General features: G+C 43.1%; 1 long non-coding RNA gene across 2 annotated transcripts in view; it reads left to right on the top strand.

Moving 5' to 3' along the window:
• Positions 1 to 1,120: 1,120 nt before the first annotated feature.
• LOC118557946 overlaps positions 1,121 to 20,870 on the top strand; it is a 45,688-nt gene continuing 25,938 nt past the window's right edge. For both annotated transcript variants that reach the window (XR_004928141.1, XR_004928142.1), the window contains exons 1-2: positions 1,121 to 1,175; positions 6,226 to 6,654. This is a non-coding gene — a long non-coding RNA (uncharacterized LOC118557946). The remainder of the gene's footprint in view (positions 1,176 to 6,225; positions 6,655 to 20,870) is intronic.

Genomic DNA, 20,870 nt, shown 5'->3' with positions numbered 1-20,870 from the left:
TGAGAAACAGACTTCAAGCTGAGTTTGCTGCAGCAGTATAGTGACACTGACTGACTGAGCTTTCAAAGCAGGAGGAACTCACAGCTGATGATTTGATGAAGAGACGTAAACTCAGAGCTATCAGTGCTTTTACTTGTTGCCAAAGTCTCCAACAACACGGAAAAAATTACTAGATCCACTGCTTGTCTCTTTTGAATAAATAAATCACTAGAAGGGTCTGAAAAGTTGCTAAATTGGCAACAGAATTGATGAAAGTAAGCGAGGAGAACATGTGAGAGCAGAACGTTAGCCCCTCCCATCAGTCCCCTTAAAGTGGAGAATATTAAAAACAATGTTTCTGTTGGAGTCTCCCTGAAAAAATTAGTGTGACTTTAAAAATATGGTTAAGATGAACGATAAGGTGGAAGCTTGTTGGTCCGCTATGACCGGCTGTTGAGGCCCGGGGCCGTTTTGATACCAGGTTTTAGTACCAACCTCCACTAGAGACACAATGACTGAGACTTAGACAATTTTATTGTCATTTTGTATGTACAGAGTGACTACTGAACAAAATGTCATTATATACAGCTTACAACAATATAAGATTACAGGTGGGATGAGAGATTTACAATATAAAGTGCAGCAGTGATCAGAATGTAACAATGCAGGAGAAAAACAGTGCACAGAATAATGAGCAGTATGCAGTTCAGACCAAATCATCACTAAATGTTTCCTTCTTGTTGTTCCAGGTTTGATCCTCAGAGATCAGATCTTCCTGAACAAACCAGGTTCTTAGTGAATCTGTTCTGTGCAGCAGCAGAGAGAGAACAGCAGACAGGAGAGAAGATGCTGGAGCTGCTAGCATCAGTCTGCAGATATCAAACATTCCCTGTAGGGGATAAATACATGGATGATGACTATTTTATATATCAGAGTGACGTCCTGCTGGATCTGTACTACCAGATGAAGGACTGTGAGACTAGAACAGGTCTGAGTCTCCTTCCATCATTACAGTCAGTTTTCCAGTCAGCTCCTGCAGTCTGGATCATAAACCTCTCAGAGAGAAAGACCTCCATCCTCCTGGAAGTGCTGAGACTCCAACCAGAGAAGAAACCAGTGGAGCTGACAGGCTGCTCACAGGAAGAGAGTGAAGTGAGGAGTTTCCTACAGTGTCTGCCTTATATCTCACAGCTCAGGTACAGTAATGCAGTCATTTAATATTTTATTTATTTGTTTTTATTTGACCATACATGTTTGATCAAATGGAGCAAAATATAACTCCACAAAGTCCAAATAACCTTTAGATCTTCACCATGACATATTCCAGCTTTTCCTCTTTATTACAAATCATTCTAATCTTCAAACTGATGTTTCCTCTAGTTTCACTTTCTTTTTGCTTTAAACTGTGATTGTTCACTAACCTGCAGGATTTATCTAAAAACTCAAGTTTAATTAGTAAATTACAGCATTTAGTGGATATAAAATCTATCATTTCTGACTAGTTTCATAATTCTGTTGTTTTAGTTTAATTGACTTCTCATTGAGATCCATTCTCTGTCCATCCAGTGAAAGGTTCAGTCTTGTCAAGGTCTTCCTCCTCCAGTCCATCCTGTCTAAGTCCTCCCTCGTGTTTCCAGTGGTCAGAACAGCAACATGAACCATTACTGGCTGCTGGTCTAACTGCTCTGAATGAAGGTCTCTGTGGGAACAAATGCTTCCAGAGAACAATGTGGGAGAACATGCATGTTCTAAGGAGAAATATTGAGCTGCAGCAGCTTAGAAACATGTGACAGTCTTCAGTGTGAGGGAATAATGAAATGATGTGAATACTAAGAGCTCTGTAGCTCAGTGACAACAACACAGCCATGTTAACAGCTCCTCAGACACACAGAGAAAAACATGCAGTTAAAGCTGCTGCTGGTTGCTTGAATTTCTCTGCAGCTAAAAACTAAATCCAACATCAGGAAATGCCAGAGATGATAATAAGTCAGAGATGTGAGCCACAGGATCAGTGTTTGTGTTGTGAGTCAGTAACAGCTGCTATGATCAAACATGTCTTTAACATGTAATTTCATCACATCCAGGACAGACATGTTCAAGATGGAGTCCATCAGTAGTCAGTGGTTGTTTTTATGCAGCTCAGACCAAATCATATCTAAATGTTTCCTTCTTGTTGTTCCAGGTTTTATCCTCAGAAATCAGATCTTCCTGAACAAACCAGGTTCTTAGTGAATCTTTTCTGTGCAGCAGCAGAGAGAGAACAGCGGACAGGAGAGAAGATCCTGGAGCTGCTAGCATCAGTCTGCAGATATCAAACATTCCCTCTAAATGAAACATACTCTAATGATAAATATCGCCTTGACTTCCTGCTGGATCTGTACTCCCAGATGAAGGATCATGAGACTAAAACAGGTCTGAGTCTCCTTCCATCATTACAGTCAGTTTTCCAGTCAGCTCCTGCAGTCTGGACCATAAACCTCTCAGAGAGAAAGACCTCCATCCTCCTGGAAGTGCTGAGACTCCAACCAGAGAAGAAACCAGTGAAGCTGACAGGCTGCTCACAGGAAGAGAGTGAAGTGAGGAGTTTCCTGCAGTGTCTGCCTTATATTTCACAGCTCAGGTACAGTAATGCAGTCATTTAATAGTTTTTCAATAGTTTTTATTAAACCATGTGTGTTTGATCAAATGGAGCAAAATATGACTCCACAAAGTCCAAATAACCTTTAGATCTTCACCATGACATATTCCAGCCTGTCCTCTTTATTAGAAATCATTCTAATTTTCAAACTGATGTTTCCTTTAGTTTCACTTTCTTTTTGCTTTAAGCTCTGATTATCAACTAACCTGCAGGATTTATCTAAAAATCTCAAGTTTAATTATAAATTGTAGCATCTAGTGGATATACAATCTATTATTTATGACTAGTTTCATAATTCTGCTGTCTTAGTTTAATTGACTTTTCATTGAGATCCATTCAGTCCATCCAGTGAAAGGTTCAGTCTTGTCAAGGTCTTCCTCCTCCAGTCCATCCTGTCTAAGTCCTCCCTCATGTTTCCAGTGGTCAGAACAGCAACATGAACCATTACTGGCTGCTGGTCTAACTGCTCTGAATGAAGGTCTCTGTGGGAACAAATGCTTCCAGAGAACAATGTGGGAGAACATGCATGTTTTAAGGAGAAATATTGAGCTGCAGCAGCTTAGAAACATGTGACAGTCTTCAGTGTGAGAGAATAATGAAATGATGTGAATACTAAGAGCTCTGTAGCTCAGTGACAACAACACAGCCATGTTAACAGCTCCTCAGACACACAGAGAAAAACATGCAGTTAAAGCTGCTGCTGGTTGCTTGAATTTCTCTGCAGCTAAAAACTAAATCCAACATCAGGAAATGCCAGAGATGATAATAAGTCAGAGATGTGAGCCACAGGATCAGTGTTTGTGTTGGGAGTCAGTAACAGCTGCTCTGATCAAACATGTGTTTAACATGTAATTTCATCACATCCAGGACAGACATGTTCAAGATGGAGTCCATCAGTAGTCAGTGGTTGTTTTTATGCAGCTCAGACCAAATCATATCTAAATGTTTCCTTCTTGTTGTTCCAGGTTTGATCCTCAGAGATCAGATCTTCCTGAACAAACCAGGTTCTTAGTGAATCTGTTCTGTGGAGCAGCAGAGAGAGAACAGCAGACAGGAGAGAAGATGCTGGAGCTGCTAGCATCAGGCAGCAGATATGAAAGATTGATTCCTGAGGGTGAATTTATATATGATGATGATGATGATGATGATTTAATCAAATATCGCCTTGACTTCCTGCTGGATCTGTACTCCCAGATGAAGGACCGTGAGACTAAAACAGGTCTGAGTCTCCTTCCATCATTACAGTCAGTTTTCCAGTCAGCTCCTGCAGACTGGACCATAAACCTCTCAGAGAGAAAGACCTCCATCCTCCTGGAAGTGCTGAGACTCCAACCAGAGAAGAAACCAGTGGAGCTGAGAGACTGCTCACAGGAAGAGAGTGAAGTGAGGAGTTTCCTGCAGTTTCTGCCTTATATCTCACAGCTCAGGTAGACTCATTTAACTTCACCCTATTTTAACGTTTCAATAATTTGTTAGTTTTGACTTTAAGTCTTTAATATTCATAATCATTATCACCATGGCAATATTTTATATCACACTGTGATATTTCTCCAGGGTTTTATTCACTCGTTGAGACTTTGTTCCCATGGAGTCATAATTCTGTTACTTTATAAAATGATCCCATATCAGGAGAAAACATTATTCTGATTGAAACACATTTTGGTTCTGATTCATTTCAGTTTCTTTTTTATCAGCTGGAGTTTAATGATAGATCTATGATCGCTTTACAAAACTGAGGTCTGGTTAAGGTTGGTTCACTGAGTACAAATGAGCTCATAGCCTGTTGAATGTGACGTGTAGCCAATCAGAAAGTGAGGTGAGGGATTCCCCGAGAGAAAAATATCCACAACTCACCTCCATTTAATAGTGCAGCAAACGTAGAACCCTCTGTGGTGTTGTCTCTGTTTCTTTAACCAACGCATTTCTTTTATTTATTTATTTTTCTCCATTAAAATCAGTCCACACACTATCATTATTATTCTCCCCCATTGTTCATGTTTATTAACTAATCAGAATGGGGAACTCTGTTTGTGTGTTTCGTGTTGAGCTCTCCCTCTGACAGGACACCACACACTGGAAGACCAAACCTGTTTTATCTGTGATTATTTATCATTACGTGTGGTTTCTCTCAGGCTTTTTAAAATCCTGCCGTGAGAACCAGCCTTTAGGTCTAACAATCAGAATAAAAAATACTATTTATCATCAAAGTTAACAGCTTAAAATACTGATCTAATGATTGTTGAAATCAATTATCTGTCCAGTCAGTGGGAGGGTTCAGTATTTACAGCTTCTTCCTTTGATCCATCTGGTCAAACTGATGTTTTAAGTCCACTGAGCCTTTAGGCTTTAACAGGACACATGAGTCACAGTTCTACATGTCACTGTATTTTCATAGTTCAGTAAAACAGGAGGAAGAGAAAACACCAGCTATTGTTTCTTTTTTTGTTTACCAGACAATGATTCTCAGTAAAACAAGAGTGAATGAGGAGAATATGGGGGGTTCAGGGAAAGCGTCACTAGATAGCTCCATTGTACCGCTGCATTTCTGGAGATTCACCTGCTGTGGAAACAATCAGTGATTTGTCAGGTGAGTGACAGCAGGCAGAAGTGGCGACATTCACATTTAATGTGAACGCACCTTCAGACTCCTACATCAAAGACCCCAAACAGCTCCATAAATGCATGATACAGCACAGGAGGACCAGCAGCTCAGGGAAAGATTCAGCAGTCCAGTTTCTCCTCAAGAACAAAGGACACTCTTTTGATGACAATGATGTCCAGATTTTGGAAAGAGAGAACAGATGGTTTGAAAGAGAGGTGAAAGAAGCCATCTAGGTCAAAAGAGAAAAGCCGTCGCTAAACAGAGGAGGAGGATTGAGCTTCTAACTCCCCAGTGTTTACAGCTTGATCCTCCATCACGTTCCAGAGAGATTACATCAGCAGTGTCGTCATAATTCAGATGATGAAATAATCCACTGACACCAAGCAGCAGCTTCTAAGGACCCAGGACAGTGATGGATGGGTCATTATTTACATCTGACTTAGAATGTTCCTGGGAGGATGGACCTCCATGTCCTTAAAAACAGCAGCGCTCCACCTGCAGGTTGCTCAGTGAGATCCTCCAGAACTGACAAAGACTCCTGGATAGGTGTGGAAAGGTTTTCAGAAAGAACTGAGAGAAAGTCTGGTTGCCTCTGATTTAAGACTGTTTGCTGCTGTGATGACCCAGATAACTGAGCATTTGCACAGAGGGCTGACAATAAGTGTTTGTTTTAATTGATTTGGACTCAATCTTGTGCAAAATAAAGAAAATGATAATAAACAATAATTTCTCCCAATATGACAGTAGAAAATGAATAACAGCAGGATGTCCAGGTCGCTGTTTTGTGGCTTCATGCAGACGAGCCAGTGTGTGGATGTTTATTGATGAAATGGCTGACTAACCATTTTTTTAGGAGGTCTGATGTTAACTAGATAATTTTATTTCCATTATAAGAAGCTGAAATAGAGGCTACAGGCTGGTTTTATTAGGATAAGGAGCAATGTGTGGTTGTATTTATGCAGCTCAGACCAAATCATCACTGAATGTTTCTTTCTTCTTGTTCCAGGTTTGATCCTCAGAGCTCAGATCTTCCTGAACAAACCAGGTTCTTAGTGAATCTGTTCTGTGCAGCAGCAGAGAGAGAACAGCAGACAGGAGAGAAGATGCTGCAGCTGTTAGCATCTGTCTGCAGATATCAAACATTCCTTTTAGATTCTAGTAGAAAATATCGCCTTGACTTCCTGCTGGATCTGTTCTCCCAGATGAAGGACCGTGAGACTAAAACAGGTCTGAGTCTCCTTCCATCATTACAGTCAGTTTTCCAGTCAGTTCCTTCAGTCTGGACCATAAACCTCTCAGAGAGAAAGACCTCCATCCTCCTGGAAGTGCTGAAACTTCAACCAGAGAAGAAACCAGTGAAGCTGACAGGCTGCTCACAGGAAGAGAGTGAAGTGAGGAGTTTCCTCCAGTTTCTGCCTTATATCTCAGAGCTCAGGTACAGTAATGCAGTCATTTAATATTTTCTTTACTTCCGTCCGTCCGTCTTCTTCCGCTTATCCGGGGTTGGGTCGCGGGGGCAGCAGCTTCAGTAGGGAGGCCCAGACGTCCCTCTCCCCAGCCACTTGGGCCACCTCCTCCGGAGGACTCCCAAAGCATTCCCAGGCCAGCTGGGAGACATAGTCCCTCCAGCGTGTCCTGGGTCTTCCCCTGGGCCTCCTCCTGGTGGGACGTGCCCGGAACACCTCACCAGGGAGGCGTACAAGAGGCATCCTTACCAGATGCCCGAGCCACCTCAACTGGCTACTCTCGACGTGGAGGAGCAGCGGCTCTACTCTGAGTCCTCCCCGGATGACTGAGCTCCTCACCCTATCTCTAAGGGAGAGCCCACACACACTACGGAGAAAACTCATTTTGGCCGCTTGTATCCGGGATCTCGTTCTTTCGGTCACGACCCAAAGCTCATGACCATAGATGAGGGTAGGAACGTAGATCGACCGGTAAATCAAGAGCTTCGCCTTTTGGCTCAGCTCTCTCTTCACCACAACGGATCGGTACAGCGCCCGCTTCACAGCAGACGCTGCACCAATCTGCCTGTCGATCTCTCGCTCCATCTTCCCCCCATTCGTGAACAAGACCCCAAGATACTTGAACTCCTCCATTAGGTGCAGCACATCCTCCCCAACCCGGAGGAGGCACTCTACCCTTTTCCGGTTCAAGACCATGGTCTCGGATTTGGAGGCACTGATTTTCATCCCGGCCGCTTCACACTCGGCTGCGAACCGCTCCAGTGAGAGCTATAGATCACACCCTGATGAAGCCAATAGGACCACGTCATCCGCGAATAGCAGAGACGCAATCCTAAGACCACCAAAATGGATCCCCTCAACACCTTGGAGGTGCCTAGAAATTCTGTCCATAAAAGTTATCAACAGAATCGGTGACAAAGGGCAACCTTGTTGGAGTCCAACTCTCACTGGAAACGAGTCCGACTTACTGCCAGCAATGCGGACCAGCCTCCCTGGTAAGGTCTATTCCAGGTTTCTTGAAAGGAGGGTCCGTCGGATAGTTGAATCTCGGATTCAGGAAGAGTAGTGTGGTTTTCGTCCTGGCCGTGGAACACTGGACCAGCTCTATACCCTCAGCAGGATTCTGGAGGGGGCATGGGAGTTTGCCCAACCAGTCTACATATGTTTTGTGGATCTGGAGAAGGCATTCGACCATGTCCCCATGGGGAGATCCTGCATTTTCTCTGTATTCTGTGGAGTTGTTTCCACTTTCATTCTCTTTATGTCTATCTCCTTGATTTATTGTGTCTATTATCAGACTATATTTATTCTTATAATCAAAATCTCCTATTATATTCAAGGTTCCAGCCAGTTAGGGATACAGTCCAGCTGGCTTTAACACTTCTGTGTTCTATCCATTTTCTCACTTGCTTATCCTTCATGGGGTCACGAGCCTTGAGGGCCGGTGCTGGTGCCTATCTCCAGCTTTCAATGGGCAAGAGGCGGGGTACACCCTGGACAGGTCGCCAGTCTGTCGCAGGTTAAGACTCCTGTTTCATTTCCATTATTTTTTTCTTTAAGTTATTCCTGTACGCCTCACCTTCCTCCTTAAATAGTTTTCTTTTAGTTCAAACTCACATTTTTCCTTTCACTTTTTAGTATTATTCTTTGCTTTGTAATCCATGATTCAAGTTTCCATTTGTTCACCAAGGGACGCATCAAAATTGCCCGTCTGTGGCCATGTTGTGGTCAAACCTTGAGTTCTCTTACTCCAGGGGTGTCAAGCTTCAGTCCTTGAGGGCCGGTCTCCTGAAACTTTTAGAGGTTTCCCTGGTCCCACACGCCTGAATCAAATGGCACAATTAGCTCCTCAGTATGCAGTCAGGTTCTTCAGTCTTGTTATTTACCTGATTATTTGACTCAGGCATGTCAGACCAGGGACACATCTAAATGTTGCAGGACACTGGCCCTTGAGGACTGGACTTTGACACCTGTGCCTTACTCCATTTATTAGAGATTTTTGGAATCTTTGAAGCGTATTCTGGGTACACTATCCCTAAAAGGGCAGAGCAGGGAATGTTTGTGTCCTGCGCTTGCAGGAATGCATTAATGTGTGTGCGGGTGTGTTCAGTCCTACTCACAGGCAGTGTGTGTGTGTGCTCTATGGGGGCTGGAGTGTCTGTGTGTTTTCGCTCTCGCACTGACAGGCAGACCCAACTACCAAAAGTTTTCGCACCAGGCCAAAATTCACTCCACGATATCTCTCCAACACTCAGTCAGACTTTTCAAACTCTACACTCGCTCTCTTTCAACACAGCAGCTTTCAGTAAATATGTGCACCTTATACCAGCAGGGTTTTTCGCACAATAAAATTTTCATGTCCTTTAAATTAATTAAATTAGACACATGCTACCTTTCCTTCTGATAATGGGACTTTGAACAAATAAACAGCAAACACAGCGAGCACCAAACAAAATCAGCTTCACATATCCAGTTAATCAGACAGCAAACCCCTGCTCATGCATTCAAACTCACAGCACATACACTCCACCACACAACCAAACAGTCATACTTTCATCTCACTTTCCCAGAAACTAATGGCTCTAAATGTCCAGATGCCCAATTTTCCAAAATTGTCATGTGCACACATACAATTTGGTTCTATTTTGAAAGACCCATACAAAGAAGGAGGAAAAAGAAAAAACAAAAAACAAAAAAAATTATGATACTGTACGTGCTTCAGAACAGACCTACTGTTTTCAAATTGAAGCTGAAATTTTTTTCTCACCTCAAATTTCTAAACCGGAGATCTCAGCTTTACAAAACAACTGCAGTTCACTAATGCCACAAAATCACCGGAATCACCCGCAAGTTGACCCTCCAATAAGCCTTATTTGTTTATTTATTTATTTTCCCCCGTGTCCTGTCTAGCAATGTGGCTATAAGAATTGATGTCTTATTGCCAAATGAAGCTTGAAAGCTTTTGCTTTCACAAGTGGAGCAGTAGGCTATTGACCTAGTGCTCCGCTTGATTCATGCTTGCAAGTAGCTTTATTGTAATTTATGTAATATGTAATCAACTTATGTAGACAATGGGAAAGTGAAATAGTAAAAGAAGAACTCATTCACACCTTCACACCCTAGTGCCCCGCTCACAACACACACAAAAAAAGGACGCAGTACACACACTTGCACGTGATACTTCCATACATACTACTGACCACTAGTGGGGGGCAGGGGGAACCACCGTCCACCCTAACTGCTCGGATCCGGAACCCCATCCCGCCCCTGAACCAGACGCCCCCGGCCCGAGCCCCCCGAGGAAAGGGGGGTGGACACAATGACCCACACGGGCCACCGAACCCCCCCCCCCCCCCCCCCCCTCCCTAACTACCCAAACCGCTCTTCCCACATCCCGCCCTAGCCATCCTTCCCCCACCCCTTTTTGGGGAGAGCAGAGGCGCCAGCCCTGGCCACCAGTCCGGGCCCCACAGCAACCACCCCCCAGACCCCGGAACTGGCGGACCGCCACCCCTCCAGGCTTCAATCTTCAAGTGGCGGCCGGAGAGCGTGGCCGCAGTAAAGACCCCGGTCCTCCCTATGCCCGCTCGAATGTTGTGTTGTTGCGTGTTGTTCCTAAGTGTGTTTAAAACTGGGAGTGCCGAAGGGGGTGCCCGGCACAGACCGCCCCCCCTCCGGAAGGCAGCTGGTGCCAGCGCACCCCTCCGAGCAATTGCCCAGAACCCTCAATGTCTAAATGCGGGAGGGGATGGAGGGAGACATCCAAATCGAAGCCCACATAAAATGAGCCTCCCCCCCCCCCCCCCCCCCCCCCCCGACATCCTTGCCCTCCCCCCCATGTAATGGCTTACACGTATATGCATTGTGAGAATGTTTTGAATGAATGCTCCCCGGGAGCCCGCACAGAGAGGGGGGCCCCGCCAGCAGCACCACCATGGCCCGGGGGCCAGAGACAGGCACCAGGGTCTGCAATCCAACCACCGCCGGGAACAACACCACCCCACACTAACATTCATACGACTCACCATACATACCACAATAGACATCCAGTTTTGGTTAGATCCTACTCCCCCCCTCTCTCCTCCCCATAAGCAGAGTGCCAACCCCCCCCCCCTCCAACAGACAGCCCAAGAGGGAGAAGAAGTCCATGCGCCCCCCCCCCTCCCCCCACCAGCCCATCAGGCCCCCCAGTACACCAGCGGCCCAGTGCCGGAGCAGACATCCGGGCGGATGCCGGCCCAGACCCCAAGCGGCATACCCCACGGGACCCGAACCCACCGAGGCCCCGCCGGGGCCCCCGGCCGAGGTCGGCACACCCCAGGGACCCCGGGGCCCCAGGCCCACCCTGGACCCGCCCAGCGGGAGCGCAGCTACCAGGTCAGTAACCCGCGTCTGCCTCAGCGCACCCCCCGAGGGCTCTGCCAGCTGGAGCCGTGGGGCCACCCCAGGGCCCCCAAACACCGCCCAGATGAGGGCAAGCAGCCCCGGAGCCAGACCCAGCGGGCACACCACCCCAGGGGTCCCCCACAGCCCCAGGACCCAGAGACCCCCCCCCCCCCCACTAGCCATCCCCGCGCCCCGCAGGACACATCTCTCAGTCCCCCATTCCACTATGTGATGGAGCCGATTAAGGGAGCCTAGAGGGATCGATCTGATTTGGATGCAGATGCTGTCTCAAGATTTATATGATCTAACAAAAGATCTCTATACTGATAATACTGAGGTTTTCTTTACTTTTCCAATTCATGAGGATGGTTTTCTTTGCGATGCATAAGGTAGTGTAGACCATGTGAACTATTTTTTTTAATCCAGTTCGCTTTCTTCAAAGTTACCCAGCAAGCAAACTGATGAGGAAGGTGAAATTTTACAGCTCAGGCTCTTTGATAAGTCTTTGCATATCTGCGCCCAGAATCTCTGGACAGGTGTACATAACCACATCACATGGATATAATTGTCAGGATGATTGCCTATGCAATGTGGTCAGATTGTGCGAGACCCATCTTGAATAATCTTTGACCTGTATAATGTACTCTGCAAAGGATTTTTATTGTATTAGTTGTAAATTGGGGTTTCTAGTCAATTTAAAAGTTCTTAGACATACCTGAGTCCAGATGTTTTGTTCAAAGCTGGTTGATAACTCCTCTTCCCATTTCATAATAGGAAGAGATATTGAATCATCTAGTTTAATCAGTGTCCTGTATAATTTAGACAGTAGCTTGGGGGGCTTTAAATCTAGAAAGTCTAATACATTAGTTGGGTTTTGTGAAACACCTTCAATATGCCTAAATTTATTTTTAATTATAGATTTAATTTGTTCATATTCTAAGAATTTATTTTTACTAATGCAATATTGCATATTTAATTTAGCTAAAGTGATAAACTCAGTTCCGTCAAATAAGTGTTCCAGGTATTTAATACCTTTATTCTTCCAAAATGTAAAGTTTAACATTTAATTATTTTGTAGGATGTAAGGGTGTTTTATGAAATTTTTCTTCAGATTCGGAAGAGATCAGCAAACACAAATAGGGACTCAAACCCTGTTTCTGTTAGAATATAAGGCCCACATTTATTATTCCCTACAGAACACAGCAACACAAAACAGCAAGCGCTTCGCACACGCAAAGTAGCAAGCACGTAAAGCCGACAAGCTTTCAAACAGGCGTGTTGTTCCATCTCTTACCATGGTTAGGACTGGGAAGTCGGTCAGTCCGGTTAGAGCACAATCCACGCGGCCGGGCGTCCACACAACCCACGGCTGACTTCAACGACTGAGGGCGGTCCCCTCCTTTTTATACCAATAAACAAAGTATCAGATGGGAGCGAGAGTGGCCACTTCTCCCTCCCATCTGAGCTGTTCGTCCCGTTTCCAAAACAAAAACCGTTCCCAGCATCTCAGCAGTGTGTAAAGCAAAATAATATTGCAAACTCAGATAATAGCGCAAATATAAGCAAAATAAGGAATACAGAATCAGTCTTTCCCACAACACATTGTCACAGGTTCCCACCACAAGTTAAAACAAGTTATAGCAAAAGTTATTAATTTTATGTGAGAACAGAGCACAAGCATATATGTTGCTCTTAGTTTAAAACTAAGCAGTTTTTCCCAAAATACATTGTCAAAGAACAAAAATAAATCTTTAATATATCACAGGGTTTGCCAAAAAAAATTGCCAAAACCGAATTCATGTAGAGTAGCGAATAAAAATTTCCAGTTTACACTATCAAATGCTTTTTCTGCGTCTAAAGACAATATATTAGTTTTAATGTTTTTACTATATGAATAATCAATTAAATTAAGTAATCTGCGTGTATTTGTGGATGACTGCCTTCCTCTGATGAAACCAGTTTGATCTGGATGGATTATGAGAGGAGTTACTATGTCTAATCTTTTTGCAAAGGCTTTACAGATTATCTTAATATCCACATTAATTAAGGATATCGGACGATATCTGGTGGGCAACATAGGATCTTTGTCTGGCTTGAGCAGAAGGCTAATGGTGGCAGAATTCATATTAGCCGGAAATCTGCCTTTTTCCTGAATTTCCTGCAACATTCTGTGGAACGTTGGGGCTAGAATATTCCAGAACTCTTTGTAAAACTCAGTGGGGAATCCATCTGGCCCTGGAGCCTTTTTATTAGGCATTCTTTTAAGAGCTTCCTGGGTTTCAACTGTTGTCGGCGGGGAGTCCACTGTCATTCTTTGGCAGTCTGATAATTTAGGAAGTGTAATTTTATCCAGAAATTGCTTGATATCATTATCTGATGGATTTATCTGTATTAGAAATCTATTTTGCTTTTCAATATATTGGTTTAATTCTAATTTTACTTCATGGATTTTACCTAACTTGCCCTCTTCTTGAGAGGATTCTAGTAACTTAAGTTCTTCTAATTCCTGAATCTTTTTGTTTTCTTTTTTCTTTTTGTGAGATGAGAAAGAAATTATTTTACCTCTCATCACTGCTTTTCCAGCTTCCCATCATATCATTGCTGATTAACCTGGTTGATCATTGTATTCCAAGTATGAAGCCCACTTTTCTTTGATGAATTTTATAAATTCTTCATTTTTAAGCAGTGATGTATTAAATCTCCAGCTTTTGTTTTGTGGGGCTAATTTTTTATTAATTAAGGTGAGAGTAACAGGAGCGTGATCACTGATAGCAATAGGATGAATTACCGTCTCTGAAACGACCGACAGCAGTGAGCTACTTATAAGAAAGTAGTCCAGACGAGAGTACGAATGGTGAACATTTGAGAAAAAAGTGTATTCTTTACTAATAGGATGAAGAGAACGCCATGCATCGCAAAGACCAAAATCACTCATGTATTGTTTGACTACATTTACTGACTGCCAACTACGCTGAGTCCCTGTTTTATTCAACCTGTCTATATCGTTATTTAAACCAAAGTTGAAGTCACCTCCTATAATTAGTGGACAATCCCCGTGTTTTGAAAGTGCATGGAAGAATTGGTGGAAAAAAGAGGGGTCATCAACATTTGGACCACATATATTGACAATACATAGCTTCTGGTTATGGATAGCTATTTTAATTATTATGTATCTACCTTCAGGATCTATAGTTTTGTCTAATATTTTAAAACTAACGTTTTTGTGGATTAAGATTGCTACACCTCTCTGTCTAGAGTTATAGCAGGCCGCTAACACATCAAGGAACTCAGGTGAATTAAGATCTCTTGCATTTGTAGCTTATTTGTGGGTTTCTTGCAGTAAGACAACATCTGCCTTTAATCTAGTAAACTGGTTAATGATCTTTAATTTTTTCTCTCTGGTGCCAGCCCCTGCACATTCCATGTCACAAACTTTACATTCGCCATAGGTGTGAGTGAGAAGTTAGAATGTGCATGCCCTCGAAAAATTGTCATACATATATCCAGTTAGCATCATATGATGTGCTTGTGATTGTCTGATGAACAGGAAAGAAGCAGACAAATAAGATAGAAAAACACAAGGAAATAATAAAGTGCAAAGAGTAAGAGAATGTGAAAAAGGATAAACCATAGCCCATGCCTCGTGTACCCAACCGTGAAGAACAACAATACCAATAAGCCTTATTACCTTGTCGTGCAATTATACACTGTTAAAAGTTATTTAATGTTTCATAAATAACTCTCTGTCTGTTAAGTATTGTCTGGTGATGATCAGCTCTTAAGCTGATATCAAGACAACGGTTGAAAGGGATGAATTCGAGCACTAGCGATCTTTTAACAGCAAAACCTGCACACACATAGAATAAAGGAGTGACACCTTCTTTTCAAGTTCAAGAATTTAATAACAGAAATAAAATGAACATCCAGAGAAGATCACTATGTAATGCTGTTTACTTGAATTAACACAATATTTCGATTAATAAATCCTCTCTACTAGGCTAGTGAAACTTAACTAAACTACTAAGCAAAATGAAGATAAAAAGAAGCTAAGCTAAGGAACTATTTACATGCAAAACAAACAAAAGACAAACAAAAGTGGTTGATCATAATCAGAATACTTCAGTGAATCCTGGTTCACTACAGATCTTATTAACAAAAACATGGAATGGAATTAAAAACATCTGCCATGTATTTCAATCCATTCACAATGCAAAGCCCAAGTCACACAAAACATTATTTGTTGAAATAATATTCTGAGGACCGGTTTGTCCTGTAAAATCATTTAAACCCTTATGACCGAGTTTGTTAATGCGATTCTCCCTCCGGGCGCATGGGGTCGCTGTGGCAACTCGGTGGCTAAGAGGTTACAACATAATGTTGCCGAAATTGCCTTGAAAACCGGCATTAATATACCATATTGATGCGGGAATAAGGCTTATAACACCATCGGAGGATGGCGGAGCAGAACAGTTACGCTTTACGCTTTAAAACGGACTCCTTTTTAGGGGTCCGAAACCGGATGTTAGCGAGGCTAATAGCAGTTTGGCTAGCGCGAGCTATCGGTTAGCTCTTTGTTCTAAACACCACGGTTTACAAACATTTCCCAATAAACCTTTTACTTCACCCTCAGCCCGCTGCCCAAACCTGTCCTTTCCAGTTCTGTTCAGTTTGGCCATTCACGGAAGGGGCGTTGAAGGAGGAAGTTGTTGGTTAGCGCTAGCGGGCTAGCGCTTGGCTCTTGGCAGGCTAGCGTTAGCCTTGCAGCAGCATGGTCGGGTCGGAGGCCTGGTCCTCCAGGCAGACTCTGACCCTGGTTGCAGTCACAAATTAAGCAGATCTCTCCTCGGCATGGGGACGTTGCTTCTGTGCCGGCTTTTCAGCTCTGCGTTGCCTGGAACCAGCTCCGTCTGTGGTGCGCTGAGAAAGCAGAACAAAGCTGGCATAGACGGATTCCTTCACTTCGGCGTCTGTTTTAAGCAGAAGTGAGAGACTTATCTTTGAATCGGCTGGCAGTTTCTCCCTATGCCGGGGAGGAACTGAGTTTCAGAAGGGTTCATTCTCACCCAGCTCGGGGCCTGCTCCAGGCCCCATGCATGGCTCCTGAGGGAGGAGGGACCCCCCCAGAGGAGTTCTTGTCGTCCAAGGGTGGAGGAGTGTGTCCCAGCAGCTTGGAGTAAGGAGAAGAGCGAAGAGAAGAGAGTTTCTTTGTCTGTGGGAGAAAGGTTTTATCTCAGCAGGAGTGGTCACAGCTGACCTCCTGCCGAGAAGAAGGGACGAGCGAGAGAGGGGGAGAGGAAGGCTTCTCCTGGCCCCCCCTTATCCTTTGCAGAAGGAGTGGACTTTCTTTGTTGAATCATCCACTGTTCAGGATTCAATCTGAGATCACTATCATGGTATAACAACCTCAAAGCGCTTAACTTACAAGCTCTTATCTCCAACAAGCTCGTTTATTCTCTGAAGACTTGGTTCTAAATAGCTATAACATATTAGTTGGAACTTCGACTGGTCTAATGCCAGAGCTCATTCCAGTATGCTGTAGTCACTAAAATGTGTAAGCTGTACTACAATCGACGCAGCTGTGAGATCTCTCTTAATCAGACTGTCAGATGCCCAAATTTGTCATTTTAACCGTAATGTTTTGTATTTTTGATGAAAATTACAGCTGACAACATATAAAAACAGCAACGTCTCACTTATCTCGCAAATAAAAAAACACACTCTTCCCAAATCAGAACCCACGGTTGGTGATTTATCATTAACAAAGCAGAGAAAGAGAGAGAGATATATAAGGAATATACTTACCCTCTATCTTTCTCCATATTACTGAATGCTGATGCGAGTGGCCTGCTCGCATCAGTCTGAACATCTCTGGAAGAGGTGTTAATGGGCCTATCTAGCTTCTAACAACAATTTCCAGTGTTGATTAAATAAAGAGCTAAGTTTATATCAACTGTATTCAGTTACCCTTATGTTCCAAACACCAAAACACCCCAGAACATTTCAGAACATTCTAAACTCGTACAAATACAAACTATATTTATAATTTTTTTGTATTATAAATTATAACCAAAAGATAGCAGAGACAACCAGTGTGGGTGAGCTGGATAAATGAGAGGCTGCTTGTGAATCACTTACAGGAAGGATCAATTTAAGTGCAACAGTTTTGGAAAAAAAATACCATTACCCGGTAAAGATGTATAGTATATTTAATTCAATTCAATTCAATTCAATTTTATTTATATAGCGCCAAATCATGAAACATGTCATCTCAAGGCACTTTACAAAGTCAAGTTCAATCATATTATACAGATTGGGTCAGATTATACAGATTGGTCAAAAATGTCCTATATAAGGAAACCAGTTGATTGCATCAAAGTCCCGACAAGCAGCATTCACTCCTGGGGAACCGTAGAGCCACAGGAAGAGTCATCTGCATTGTACATGGCTTTGCTGCAATCCCTCATACTGAGCAAGCATGAAGCGACAGTGGGAAGAAAAACCACCCATTAACGGGAAAAAAAAACCTCCGGCAGAACCGGGCTCAGTATGAACGGTCATCTGCCTCGACCGACTGGGGTTACAGAAGACAGAACAGAGACACAACAAGAGAAACAAAAAAGCACAGAAGCACACATTGATCTAGTAATCTGTTCTACATTAGATGGTAGTAGCGGGTGAGCCGTCTTCTCTGGATGATGTCACAGTTAACAGAACGCCAGACCAGGTGTACCTACTATGAAGAGAAAAGAGAGAGAACAGAAAGTTAAAGCAGAAATGACAACACATAATGCATAATTGAAGAACAGTAGAACTCAATGTAGTGAGAAAATTAGATCCTGATATACTCCAGTAACCTAAGCCTATAGCAGTAAAACTATAAAGGTAGCTGAGAGTAACATGAGTCACTAGTTATAATTTTTGTCAAAAAGAAAAGTTTTAAGCCTAGTCTTAAAAGTAGACAGGGTGTCTGCCTCACGGACCAAAACTGGGAGTTGGTTCCACAGGAGAGGAGCCTGATAGCTAAAGGATCTGCCTCCCATTCTACTTTTAGAGACTCTAGGAACCACCAGCAGACCTGCGGTCTGAGAGCGAAGTGCTCTGTTAGGAACATACGGGGTAATCAGAGCTCTGATATATGATGGAGTTTGATTATGAAGGGCTTTATATGTTAGAAGAAGAATTTTAAATTCTATTCTTCATTTAACAGGAAGCCAATGAAGGGAAGCTAAAATAGGAGAAATATGATCCCTCTTGTTGATTTTCATCAGAACTCTTGCTGCAGCATTTTGGATCAGCTGAAGGCTTTGAACTGCATTTTGTGGAATTCCTGATAGTAAAGAATTACAATAGTCCAGCCTTGAAGTAACAAATGCATGGACCAGTTTTTCAGCATCACTCCTGGACAGAATGTTTCTAATTCTGGCGATATTCCGGAGGTGAAAAAAGGAAACTCTGGAAACCTGTTTAATATGGGATTTAAATGACATGTCTTGGTCAAAAATAACACCAAGATTTTTTACTTTATTACCAGAGGCCAGGTTAATGCCACCCAGATTAAGTGATTGGTTAAGAAGTTTATTTTTTGAGGACTCTGGCAGACAAGACTGCAGTCGAAGTAATTGATTGGATTCATCAGGATTTATGGATAAATATAGCTGAGTATCATCAGCATAACAGTGGAAATTAATCCCATGCTGTCTGATAATTTTGCCTATCGGAAGCATATATATAGTAAAGAGAATTGGTCCAAGGACTGAACCCTGTGGTACTCCACAGGTGACCCTAGAGTTTGAGGAAGATTTATTATTAACATGAACAAATTGGAATCTGTCTGACAGATAAGATTTAAACCAGCCTAATGCTTTCCCCTTAATCCCTACAGTATGTTCAAGTCTTTGTAGGAGAATATTGTGATCAACTGTATCAAACGCAGCACTGAGATCTAACAGGACAAGTATAGACACAAGTCCATTATCTGAGGCCATGAGAATATCATTAGTGACCTTCACCAGAGCTGTTTCAGTGCTATGATGAGCTCTGAAGCCTGACTGAAACTCCTCAAGTAGGTCATTACTTTGTAAATGTTCACAAAGTTGATTAGCAACTACTTTCTCAAGAATTTACTTCCACTTTGTAATCTAGTGGAAGATTTGCTTATGCGTGATTCATTTTCAATGGGTAACAGACTTCAAGCAGAGTTTGCTGCAGCAGCACGGCCATGCTGACAGACTGACTGACTGACCGCCTGTCAGAGCTTTCAAAGTGAGAGGAACTCACAGCTGATGGTTTGATGAAGAGACTTAAACTCAGAGCAATTGGTGCTTTTACTTGTTGCAAAAGTTTTAAACACCACTGAAAAAATCGTTAGATCCATTGCTTATCTGTTTTGAATAAAAAAGTTTTATAGGGGTTTGAAAAGTTGCTAAATAGTTGACAACAGTATTGATGAATGTAAGTGAGGCAAACATGTGAGAGCAGAATGTTAGTCCCTCCCATCAGTTCCCTTAAGGTTGAGAAGATCGGAAAAACAATGTTTCTGTTGGAGTCTCCCTGAAAAGTTAAGTGCGACTTTAAAAATACTGTTATGATGACGATAAGGCTGAAGCTTGTCGGTCCGCAAGGGGTCGTTTTGATACCGGGTTTTGGTACCCACCCCTACTAGCAACACAACGACTGAGACAGCTGATGTAAGGGATTGAACAGGCAACCCGCCATTTGCAGGACAAATTCCCTAACTCCTGTACCTCTGTTGCCTGTCATGGATTCAACCATGCATGTTTGATCAAATGGAGCAAAATATGACTCCACAAAGTCCAAATAACCGTTAGATCTTCATCATGACATATTCCAGCTTTTCCCTATTTATTATCAAAAATCAATATAATCTTCAAACTGCTGTTTCCTTTAGTTTCACATTCTTTTTGCTTTAAGCTGTGATTAATCACAAACCTGCAGGATTTATCTAAAAACTCAAAGTTAAATTATAAATTGTAGCATCTAGTGGATATAAAATTTATTATTTGTGACTAGTTTCATAATTCTGCTGTCTTAGTTTAATTGACTTTTTATTGAGATCTATTCTCCATCCAGTGAAAGGTTCAGTCTTGTCAAGGTCTTCCTCCTCCAGTCCATCCTGTCTAAGTCATTTCATCACATCCATGACAGACATATTTAAGATGGAGCCCATCAGTAGTCACTAGTTGTATTTATGCAGCTCAGACCAAATCATCACTAAATGTTTCCTTCTTCTTGTCAGGATATTTTTCTGGGATGAACCCGGACACAGCACGCACACACCGAGTCAGTTCTTATGGGTGAGTTTATTGAAGAGTGTAGCAGGTGAATGACGTGGAACCAGAGTCTTACAGCTGACGAGGGTGTAGAGCAGAGAAGCTGGCCGGCAGGAGGCGTGTAACGTAACTGGCCGGGAGGAACTCGGGAGCCGAAGACTTGCAGCCAGAGCTTCAGAGACGTGGACTTGAGAACAGGACATCAGAGGCGTGAGCTTGAGATCAGAACATCGGAGGCGTTAAGCTTGAGACCAGAACTTGAGCGGCGTGGACTTGAAAGCAGAACATTGGCGGCGTGGAACTGAGACCAGAACATCAGCGGCGTGGGCTTGAGACCAGAACATCAGCGGCGTGGGCTTGAGACCAGAACCGCAGCGGCGTGGGCTTGAAAGCAGAACATCAGCGGCGTGGAACTGAGACCAGAACATCAGCGGCGTGGAACTGAGACCAGAACCGCAGTGGCGTGAACTTGAGATCAGAACTTCAGAGGCGCGGACTTGAGAGCTGAG

Source organism: Fundulus heteroclitus, chromosome 24 (genome assembly GCF_011125445.2).
Source record: "Fundulus heteroclitus isolate FHET01 chromosome 24, MU-UCD_Fhet_4.1, whole genome shotgun sequence".
NCBI classification, from domain to species: domain Eukaryota; kingdom Metazoa; phylum Chordata; class Actinopteri; order Cyprinodontiformes; family Fundulidae; genus Fundulus; species Fundulus heteroclitus.
The sequence above is the reverse complement of the archived record's forward strand: the minus strand, read 5'-3'. Positions and strand labels throughout refer to the sequence as shown.